This window comes from Protopterus annectens, chromosome 3.part0 (genome assembly GCF_019279795.1).
Source record: "Protopterus annectens isolate FY-2018-M chromosome 3.part0, PAN1.0, whole genome shotgun sequence".
NCBI classification, from domain to species: Eukaryota; Metazoa; Chordata; order Ceratodontiformes; family Protopteridae; genus Protopterus; species Protopterus annectens.
This window is the reverse complement of record NC_056731.1, coordinates 252,801,727-252,813,283: the sequence shown is the minus strand read 5'-3', so window position 1 is coordinate 252,813,283 and position 11,557 is coordinate 252,801,727. Positions and strand designations below refer to the sequence as shown.

General features: G+C 37.2%; 1 protein-coding gene across 3 annotated transcripts in view; it reads left to right on the top strand.

Moving 5' to 3' along the window:
- The first annotated feature begins 7,467 nt into the window (after nt 1–7,467).
- The window catches only part of CTNNB1 (catenin beta 1), a 756,935-nt gene continuing 752,845 nt past the window's right edge, over nt 7,468–11,557 (top strand). Inside the window, exon 1 of one of the 3 annotated variants that reach the window (XM_044064737.1) lies at nt 7,468–7,630. The gene's annotated coding sequence lies outside the window, so the exon portion shown is untranslated. Of the gene's footprint in view, nt 7,631–7,665; nt 7,842–8,588; nt 8,884–11,557 lie in introns of those variants that run through there. The other 2 variants (XM_044064734.1, XM_044064735.1) reach the window with 2 other exon arrangements.

The following is an 11,557-nucleotide window of genomic DNA, read 5'->3' as shown; positions in this document are numbered from 1 at the left end:
CTGCGGGGAAAAAAAATAAAGTTGTCTTATTAATTTTTTAAACAGTTTGCAATGCCAATGCCGTTCTACTTGGCAATTGGCATGCTTCCTCAATGATATGCAGCCTTTATTTGGAGTGGTCATAGCTCCATTTTGGAATATGCAGAAATACACTCTGTTAGTAACAGAGTACATTTCTGCAGATTGCACTCATCTTGCACAGACTAATGCAAGCTTCCTGGATTGCAATATCACCTCATTTGCATGAATTTCTCCATCAAATGAGGAGATTTGCAGACCAGGGCTTAGTCCATGCAAGATTAGTGCTGGAGCTCTCATGCACGCCCCTGCCAGCTGTTCCTGGATCATACGGCAGACATTGCCTGCGTGAGCTACTGCACTCACCTTGAACTCCGTGCAGGCTTTTGAGAATCCGGGGGACAATATATACATTTTGTTTCTGTCAATCTCGATCCTCCAGAGTGTCAGGGACAAATGAAAAATTAAGTCAGAAACAAGGGGCACATTTTAAACATGGACACTACTGAATTAGAAAGTTAAGTGGATTTTCTGAAGTAAAACTAATGATGGTTATTTTTTGTTTGGAATTAATCCCCTTAAAAATACTGGTAGAATACAGCAAAATATTGACAGAAAAATCAGGGCAAGCCAAGAAGTCTAGGTTTACACATACAGCTAGCAAGTCTAGCAGCGAGAGAAAAAAAAAACTTGGACAAATAATACAAGTGAAGGATGGCTACATCATCAATCCAGTTAGATGACAAACTGACATTTTCAACTGTCTGGGAATTCCTGGAATGTCTTCTTACATGACTAGAGTGCCACACCATTAATTCTGACTGGCCAGTTTAAATCCTGTTTTTCCTCTTACCAGCCTCACATCATCAGTCTGCACCTGTGGTCCCCCAGCATTACCAATGCCAGATAAGTCACTAGCCCACGACTGTGGCTGATTGCAAGGTGAGGTTTTACCACTGTGGTGAATTTGGAAAGCCACATCTACTTTTAAGACAGAAATACCCCTCAATGGGCTGTGGAAGGGGCACAAATGTGCACAATCTGTGCTGGTAGAAGAAAAAAATAGCTGTACCAAATGTATTCTTTCATGAAGCCTAGGTGCAGAATAAAGTTAAGCACATCCGCCATTTATTTCTGTCCTTGCACATCATGCACTACTTTCATATCCATGACTGACTAGAGTTTTGTTTTGGACAAGAGATTGATACAGGAATATATTCTAGAGGACCCCAGTCAAATCACTGCACTTTGCAGGCTGGGAACTGAACAGAGCAGTCTGCAAGAGAGACAGAGTTTACTGTATGTGCAGACTACACCAACCTTCCTCCATGTTGAGGGCAAACAAAACACCAAGTTGAACAATACACTACCCATTTTAATTCATCTGCAATTGTTGTGTCAAGATGGGTCCCTTACAGAGCTGCGGTAACATGTGATATAGTATTAAGGAAATGAATAAAGATTGTGCAAAAACATCCATGAATGTGTACTAATCTGTGTGCATTAAGACCAAGCTTAAAAGTAAACAGTTGATAGAAGCTTAGCTCATCCGGTATTAAAAACACTACAATGGTCACAGATATACATTGAAACAAACATTTGTAGAAACACATCAGTGAGATGCAAGTGACATGGACACATTCTGTGTGCAGCCTGCAATCCTGGACAAAGTACTTGTACAGGGTGACATCACCATCTCACTACCATGCTGGAGGTTAGCCTGCGAGCGAAAAAAAAAAAAATCCCAGAACCACAAACACAGCATCAGCAGAGGCCTACTGAACTGCATCTGCTATCCTGAGATAGAACAATTAGAACATATTGATGTTCAGCAAAAGCACAACTATACCAGGATGATGCATTTGCCATAATTTGTGGGAGAAACTAATAATAGTAGTACATCATGCTTACTTTTTGCAGGACAACGCCCACAATAACCTCTAAGCAAAAGATCTGCCAGCTCTACTCACAGGCTAAACATAAATAACCAAGATTATGAGTGCCTTTATTATGGTTAAGCAAAAATGTTAAACACCCCCCCCCCATTGCGGAAATATTCAATTATCTCCCCACTTTAAAACAAGGTAAGGACCCCAAATCTTGTGATTCATATACACCAATTTCGTTACTAAACACAGATTATAAAATGTTCATGACAATATTAGCTAATAGGATAAAGAAATATTACCTAATCTAATACATAATGATCAGACAGGGTTCATTCTTCATAGAAAAGTGCAAAATAACATTATTAAATTGCTATCATTAATAGACATAGCATACAAATACAAAAAACTGTTATCAGCCTAGACATAGAAAAAGCTTTTGATTCCATTAGTTGGTCTTATCCACAAAGAATTCTGATTGGTCTTGAATTCTCCTCAGATTTTGTCAATGAATGAAAATTTATAGTGGGGCACAAGCTTATGTGAACATCAGATAATGTCTACCCTCACCACTAGGAATCCTCAAGAGAAATAGACAAGGTTGTCTCGTCACCATTACCGTTTGCTCTTTCAAATGGAACCTTTTGCTACATATATCAGAAACGAGCAAAATATAAAAGGCTTTCAAATTAATAAGGACTACTGTCCCAAGATACAATTATTTGCTGATATGTTATTAACATTGGGTCATATTGATGATTCTTTGCACAATGTTATAAATACCTTAAGCAAGTTTGAAAGAATTTCAGGGCTTAAATTTAATCATAATAAATCCAAAACATTACTAATCAAATCAACAAAAACCTGAGAGAGAATAGCCTGTTTAATTGGGAGAATTATGTATTAGAATACTTGGGTGTCAGTATATAGAGAGTACATGGAAAGAGTCTGTTAAACTAAACTACAATAATTTAATAACCACCATTAGTGAACTAATCAAAAGATGGAATAAAATGTTCTTTGCAATGGAGGATAGGCTCTCTTTACTTAAAAATGATAATTTTACCTAAAATTTTGTTTTATATACAGTCATTGATACTACCCCCTCCCATAAACTTATTTAAAAAATTAGATTTCATGCTACTTAAATCTTTATGGTTCCCCTTAAAACCTAGGATTACATATAAATAGCAGATTACAGCTTGGAACAGTAATAGGATAGGATTCCCTAACTTAGATCTTTATTCCAAATCAGTTATAATTAATGTAATATTACATTGGATCTCCCCTATCTATATATCTAGATAGAAAATAATTCACAAGATTCATATAACTGATGTCAGAACTATAGAAAATCAATTTAAGGAACAATACGGAATAAGTACAGTTCATTGGCTTTTACATGAATTTTGTTTAATAAGTTTGATCATAATTCACAAGATTCATATAACTGATGTCAGAACTATAGAAAATCAATTTAAGGAACAATACGGAATAAGTACAGTTCATTGGCTTTTACATGAATTTTGTTTAATAAGTTTGATAATTTCTTATGGCATTAATCAAATATTTAATAACTTTAAAAATATAATTGATTGTAATTACAACATATTCCCTATAGCATACTCCCCTGATTGCCTAGATTATTTCAACATCAGCACGATACAAAAATTAAAAGAAAATAACTTGATATTCTGGCATCAGTTTATTGAAATAAGAGTATTAAACCACTAAACTCTCTTTTATGTAGTTTTGATAACATAGAAGACAGCTGGTGGTTTATACACTCATTATGGCAGTTTATAGAAAACAAAATGAGAGAATCAACCTAGAGATTGAATCTATACCTAGTTTGATCCAGCTTTTTATTAGGCGTCTTAAAAAGACAGATGATCAAAAATTAAGTATCTCACCTATCTAAAATACCAAGAGAAGACACTGACTCAGATTTTTGGAATTACTATGTACAGATTAATGAAGAACAAATATCTGATGAATCCAAAAAACTTCTCGAAATCTATGTATGGTGCTTCATTATATTGGAGATTGTATCCGCGGTGGTGGTGCTGCGGTAGCGTTGTCGCCTCACAGTAAGACACTGTCCGGTTCGATTCACAGCTAGAGCATCTTCTGCGTGGAGACATGCGTGAATGGGCATACCTTCGTTGAAGGTTGTGCGTCAGGGCTGGTAACTCGGCACGTAAAAATCAACTACCAATCATTAGCGGACTTGAGTTCCGCTGTGGCGACCCCTAACCAGGAAAAGCCGAAAGACACAAACAAATACATGGAAATTTATGAACAGGAGTTTCTATACTCCACAGAATAAATCCTGTATTAAAAAAACAGTGAAAGTAAATGTTGGAAATTTATGAATGGGAATTTCTATACTCCACCTAAAATAAATCTTGTATTAAAAGAAACAGTGAAAGTAAATGTTGGAAATGTGATGAATTAGAGGCCAACTAGGTTCACATGCTCATTAAATGTAGAAATATGTTCAATAATAGAAAGACTTCAGATATTTGCTTTATGGTCTGATAACGGTCATATTTTTAACTCACTAATCCTATTCAATGTTCCTGTACCCAATGTAATACCTAAATTTCAAGTTATTACTCTGAACTGGAAAAGTAAACAAGATTTGATGTTTAAAGAATGTATTAATTTAGCAAAAGTTGTTTTTAAAAAAGAACTGCAAACCACTTGTTATAGAACTCCTAACATTACTCAAAAAATAGCATGGCAAAAATTGGAAAACCTTTTGAACAAACACTGATAAACAATCATTTTATCCATGAGAAGTTATCATGGATGAATGTAAATATTCTAAATAGCTTTGTTACTGTTTTAGTGCATTTGTTATATGTACATTTATAACTAAAACAAAATAAAAATATTTTGGGGAAAAAAATAACCAAGATTGCTGCAGGGCAGAGAAAGAAATCTTGAGCCACCATAACCTTGGACAAAAAGAGTGTTGTCTTTGCCAAGTGAGAAAGCATTTTTGATGCTTTGCTAGCTTGTGACCATCACTAACAAGCAAAAATACTTAATTATTGTCTATTTCTTACTCTTGCAGTGGATGCCTTCTTTTGGTTTTAAAAAATCAAAGTGCACTTTCTTCATCCAGGTTTTAATTCTCTCAAGTTAAAACTGTGAAAGGGTACATGCCCAAAAGTTATGTCATTGCCAACACATGGATCTAGTGCTTGCAGAATGACCTAGTAGTAGATATGCACCGAGAGGGATGCAGAAACAGTAAAGAAAAATATAAACTGTCACAGTTATTGCAATATCTGTCAGACAAGGGAATTCAACCTAAAAGAAAAAAAAATCTTCTGGTTTGAAAACCATAGCAAAAAGATGAAACATAAAACAGTACAAGAACATAAAAAAAATGGAGGCATGATCAGAAAAAAAAATGTCGCAAGCAGCTGAATATGGGTGAAATAAGTAAGGCAGTGTATGCAGGTGTGCAAGGAACAGAAGAAAAAGAAAATCCAAATGAAATAATGAAATCAGCACAGGCAAGAGGCAATTGGGAAACAGCATTGGAAGAAGTACCACTCAAAAATAAGTTCACACAGTTATAGGGTAAGGGTACCGTGAAAGAAACTTAAATCCCAAAATAGTGAGCTTTTATTTTGTAAAATGACCTACTCTGAGTTGAACAGCAAAACAAGCAAAGTGGACTTCTCTTGCTCCAAATTAAAGAGCAATGAGCAAGTAAAAATAAATAAATGGTTCTTTAATCTGAATACAAACACACTAGTGGCTTTCTTCTCAAAATGCCAGTAGGGCACCTGTCCTATTAGCATCTCCTGATCATACGCAGCTGCCCCAATTCACCTCACCCTAGCAGCTTTTGGGTGTGGGAATTACCACTTCTTGACAAACCTTAACTCCAGAAAACTGGACACTGATCGCCACCCCATCTCTATAGTTTTAAAACCATCCTTATGATTGTCATACATTTGCAGCTGAACCTGATTAATATCCCACCTCTCAACTACAATGTTAACACTTTTTTCAGCCCATGCACTCATCACAAGACCTATTATCTGACAAACCCAAATAGACCTCTTCAAATGCTCAATGTTAAACATCTACTAAAAAGCACATGCATCTTTTATACTGTAATAGTTGCCCTCATTTCATATGAATGTAATCCAATTAGTAAATACACATACATTTGCTAATGTATATTAGTTAATGTCTGTTCACAGAATGCCTATTCAAAAATGTTTGTAATAAGACAGATCTTCCCCCTGCACATAAAAGGCTTCTGGAGTAAACCCAGAAAGACCCCCCCCCCCCAAACAAAAGCTAAATAAAGCATAACAACAGATATGCACTGTTAAGGCTACTCTTCTCTCACCACCGGATTTTCAAAACTGTTTCTGAGGGGTAGTACATCACAATCCTACTGAACCAGAAGACAGGAGTTATATATACTTTCAGACATGCACATTTTATGTAAATTCTTTTCCAGCTCTTAGGGCTGAATGTACCTACTTTTCAAGAACTAGCTTGTGAGGCATGAAACCTGGTTATCAAAAACAGATGTACAGAATACATTAATAATTATCGCACAAACCTCTCCTATTGCAAATATACAAGATTCTAATTAAAACGAGATTCATTATTATACAAACACCCTTACCTGTAGCACACCTTACGAAATTTCTGGGAAGACATACTACACTTTCCCCCAGTTAGTGAAATCTTGGGAGGCACTATATTTATAGCCCTGGGTATGGGTCCCCCCATTTTGGTTGTTGTAGTGGGGCTTAAAAAAAATCTTGTTACTGTTTCACTATACCCATGCTCATGCTCTTTACTTTATTTAGTAGAAAATGTGTCAGCTTAGGTTCTGCAGTGCAGTTTTATACAACCACAAATCATGCAAGTTTAGCAACTTTCTAAGAGCAATGTATTATGAAGGTGAATTCACGTCTAGCCACCACACTGTATATATGTAAGTTTTTACTAATTCAGGGTTAACATCTGAACAAGCAAGTCAAAAGAAAAAAAAAGCAAAGTGGTACAAAATAATAATTTACGTTATGTTATTGTACATCAATTCAGTATTTTTTTTCAATGAAAAGGCTTTGTTTTACACCCCCCCCCCCCGATGTTCACATAGGAGTTATGTTGAATAAGGATACTGGAAAGATCAATATTAATTTTATTTTTAAAATTCCCTTTCATGTATTAAATAGTAGCCAAAAATCTCCGTAAAATCATTTTACGACTACAAGTTTACATATGACGATTATAAGCAAATGAGGTATATTACATAAAACAGACTATTAAGAATACTACATAAACACATACAATTACACCCAACTACAACTCACTTTAAATATAAAGTGCTACCATAAACACCCTTTCAAACTCCTCCACAGCAATAGTACAACCTTTCCCAAAAGCAAAACAGTACTCTCACATTCCTTCCTAATGAATAGGTGTCTCAGCCTCACAGTCACTTCTCAGAATCCCTACGCTCAAGCAACCGGTTCTGTGTTTGGCATTGTTTGTATGCTCATTTAAGTGTGCGTTTGCTGCTAAACGCGGTTCCTTCAGCGATACGATCGTTAAGTGATTCTTATCGACGACTGAACTAGATATTTAAAAACAACTACATCTGTGGGTGATTCTGCTCGCTTCCTCAACCGAAATAGTTAGGACTAATTTCTCCCTTGGCAGCAGAATATTAAGGGGTGAGTTTGCCGTATAAAACTCCGTGGCCGCCGCCATTTTGAGTCTCTCTTTTTCGAGTGATTAGGAGATTTTTCCGAGATTTAACTTCTACTTTTTGTGCTGTTGGTTGCTTGGTGTTATTTGTTTACGCTTTACTGTGGTTTGGGAAGTATTGACAAAGTCCCCGGAAGAAGGTGTTTGAAAGGGACGGATCAGCTTGGGGGCACTCAGGTAAGTGAAGGGCAGTTATAGCTATGGGAATGGCGTGTCGGCGCCGGCTTAGGAGTGGGGAGGAGGCTGTTTGTTAATGTTGTGGTTAAATAAAATGAAAAGTAGGAACTGTTAAGTAATTGGAGATATTTCACTCTTTTGTTTTGGTCAAACGGTGGTTGATATTTTTGCCCGTTCTAGTAAGGTGACTTAACCGCGAGGGTCTTAAATTTCGTATTGTTTCTTGTAATAATTGCCCGTAGTATTTTACTTGTCTAACTTGTTTTGTTTTTATTTTAAGTTTAGAGGGTATGCTTTTTGCGGCTTTCAAGCGCGATTGGAGGTGTGGGTACAACTGTCTTGTTTGGTAAACTTTTGCCGACTTAACAGAGTATGTTTGCTCGAGATTTAAATCGGTGTACTTAAAATAGGTGTTTAATTTTTTGTGTAAAATTACAATCGTATTCTAGGAAAAAGGTAAGAATCAATAGGAGTTCCCGAAGCACTAGGCGATTGGTTGGGGGTATGAGGCACTGGTTTGCTAGTGTTACTTTTATTTATTTAGAAGTGGGATTTATTGCCGTGTTACTGGCTTTTTCTGCCGAGATTGTATTATTGGTTGACTTGCTCGAGCTGGTGGACTTTCTTAATGAGGTATTACATTGAGGGAGGGCTGAGGAATTTAAGGGTTGCTTTTTGGTAGCAGTTTTCGTTGGAGTGGCACCTCCCATCATGCTGCTTCGTGTTTTACGATCTGCCTGAATACATAGTGCATGTTGGAATGCTAGGGAACGAACACACCAAACGGGGACAGAAGTCTAGCCTCTGAGCAAGTTCTACTATTGCGGGTATAATAGAGTAGACTAGTGCCCCCCCCTTATTTGTCTTGGCAGTGGATGGCTGCGATTAAATAGTTTAACCCTGGCAAATGCTGGATGTTCTTCTTTGGTAAAAGCACGAAGTGCCGAGTTACTTCTGGTGCTTCTCAGTTGTGCTCCCAGCGACGTTTCTACTATATTCTGGCTTGTGTATATAGGTTTTTTGACACTCCCGGTCAACAAATGTAAGTAAATATTCTGGCTTGTGTATACAGGTTTTTGGAGGGGAGGGGGCTTTTTTTTCCAAATTAGATTGTGAAAAAGGAGCCGAGCCAATGTTGTGAAGAAAGTTTAGGTGAAGCACTATTAAGTTGAAGGGGAATCGTGCAGTCATATGTAAATTGTAGGAATATTTGTGCATTTTTTTTTGTTTTAAAACTTCCATAAGGAATCACGGTGACTGTTGTAGACTAGTAGTTTGATTATTCCGCTGGTGTTTCCTTACTTTGGTTTGGAGTGAAACGTATATATAATTCGGCAAGTTTTATTCTGGTGCAATTCTGGCGTGCTCACTGTTCTCATGATAGAGCAGGTCTGACAATTTTATATAGTTGAGATGCGAGTGCTGGCTTAATATTTGAGGAAACGAAGTATATTAAACACAGGTTTACGCGAATTACACAGTTGAATTGTCTTCCATAGAAATAATCTGGAATCTTGCAACACTTGTACAAGGAATGTTGCTTTTCCCCCGGTAGCGTTGGAAAGTGTCCAGTTTTTTTCCGGCGGCTGCGAGATTTGCTTTCGTTATTTGTGAAGCTGGTCTCACGTTTGGACGCTTTAAAATTGCTACCTTTAAGCGGGTGACCGGCCTGGAAAACATTGGGTCACGTTTTGAACGGATCAGATTACCACTTTCCCGATGTAGCTTGAAACGTCTCCCCTCGCCAGACACGAAGTTTCGTTCCAGTAGAACACCTATAACGCCTGCTGGTTTGGATATTCCTGGAGCGTTGTATTTACACACATTCCTGCTCCTGTTTTTATAAATAGCCGAGTAAGATGACTGACCCAAAATCCCTTTCAGTAATTGCTTTGGGCACATGGGGGTGATCGTTCACCTTCGAGAGTCAATATTTCCTCCTCATATCGTTATTGTCAAATGAGGATTGGTATTACTGAATGACAGATTTTTGAGATCTTATTTTTCATGACATGCATATCAATGCACGTTATTCTATTAACTTTGTTTTCCCGTGTATTTTTGGTTCTTGAGTATTACTGCGCTAAGCGATTAGGGGGTATGAACAAGAGTATTTTGTTTGGACTTTTTTTGCCGCGAGGAACTAAATTGTGCTAATCCTTGCTGTTTGGGGAATGATTTGTAGTATTAAGTGTACAGATGGTGTAGGTAAGTGTAGTGGGTAAAACCAATAAGAGACGACACCTGGTGGGTTAGCCTGTGCCTCTGAAAAAAGTCAAATGGGTCTTAACCTCGTACTAAGAAGTTTGTCAAGAATTCCAAGAGCACTGCACACTCGTTCATAATGTAGCTGCTGTTTTACAGAAATACATGTGCAAGCAAGGGGGTGAAGTTGGGTCTTAATGTGTCATCACTTCTACCTGGGTTTTGGGCATCTGCCCAAGATTAGGTATAGCCCATTCACCAGTAAACGTCCTGCCTTTTGACACAATCTAGGACATCTGATGGCTCACTTGAGGCCAACGCGACAGCTTTAGTTTGATCATGAAATGAGACAGCTGCCATTTTATTGACGCTTTCTGTGCAAGCTTATGTACAGTTCTTTGTGGTATCAAAGACTTGCTAGGTCATACTTTGGCATTGGATACATGTTTCGTTTCTTTGTATGGTCTTTCTAGTTTGCCTTTTTTGTCAAACCACAAAATTGTAAAATGTCAAAAGGGTTTAAATAGTACTAGTAGCGTAATCGTTGCTTTGTAGTTTGTTTACTCTGGCTTTAAGTGGATCTTGTTACCAATATCTGCACAGCTATTTATTTCCACTAGTGATTTGGGAGGAAATGGTTGTCTACACATCTGTGTGTATTTACTGGTGGCTGCATGATGCCAACTATTTTGTAGTCTATGCAGATTATAAGCAACCTAGGTGGATTTTACTCTGGATTTAAGGCATTATTCAGATTGTGCAGACTGTGCTGAGATGGCTTTAGTTTCTGCTATCAGCTTGACTGAAGACTGCAATAGATTTGTACTTTCTGGGTTTATTTTAGCATTTTTTCCTAGGGTGGTAATTGGAGCAGTTTGTAGTATTGGAGGTAATTACTTTAGATGTTACTATAGGGGTGAGAAGAATTTTTATTTTTGGCAATGTAAATCTTAATCGCTCTCTTTAGTTGCAAGACATAACTAAACTGAATTTTGGTCTCCTTGTGTTCTGGGATTAGTTGAGTATTTCCAGTTATGATATGACCCTTTTAGTGACACCACTCTTGTTATACACACCACTGTTTGAAGGTAGTCCCTTTCTTGAGCTGTCAAATATCATGGGGATTGTGCATAGTAGGGTAAATAGGTAATGCTTAAGTCAGTGTTGGCTTATAACTTGAGGGGAAGTGCACGTTTGCTATCCATTGTTCAGCAATCACAATGGACGAGGGATTAGTAGTTTACTGACTTGAATAGGTCCGGGGTTTTCTATAAACCAATGTAGTAGCATCTCATTGAATAGCTGCTGATGTGTAGTTATGAATCTGTTTAAGGTGTCTCGTCTAATTTAGAAATTTAAGACCATTGCAAAATTTGAGTTGTATGTGGTACTTTAATTATTGCCTAATTGTTTAATTTTTTGAAGTAATATGATAGTATTTAATTGGAAGCAGGTAGTGTTTTCGCAATAAACATTACATACATTGGCAACACAGCATCACTCTTCACATG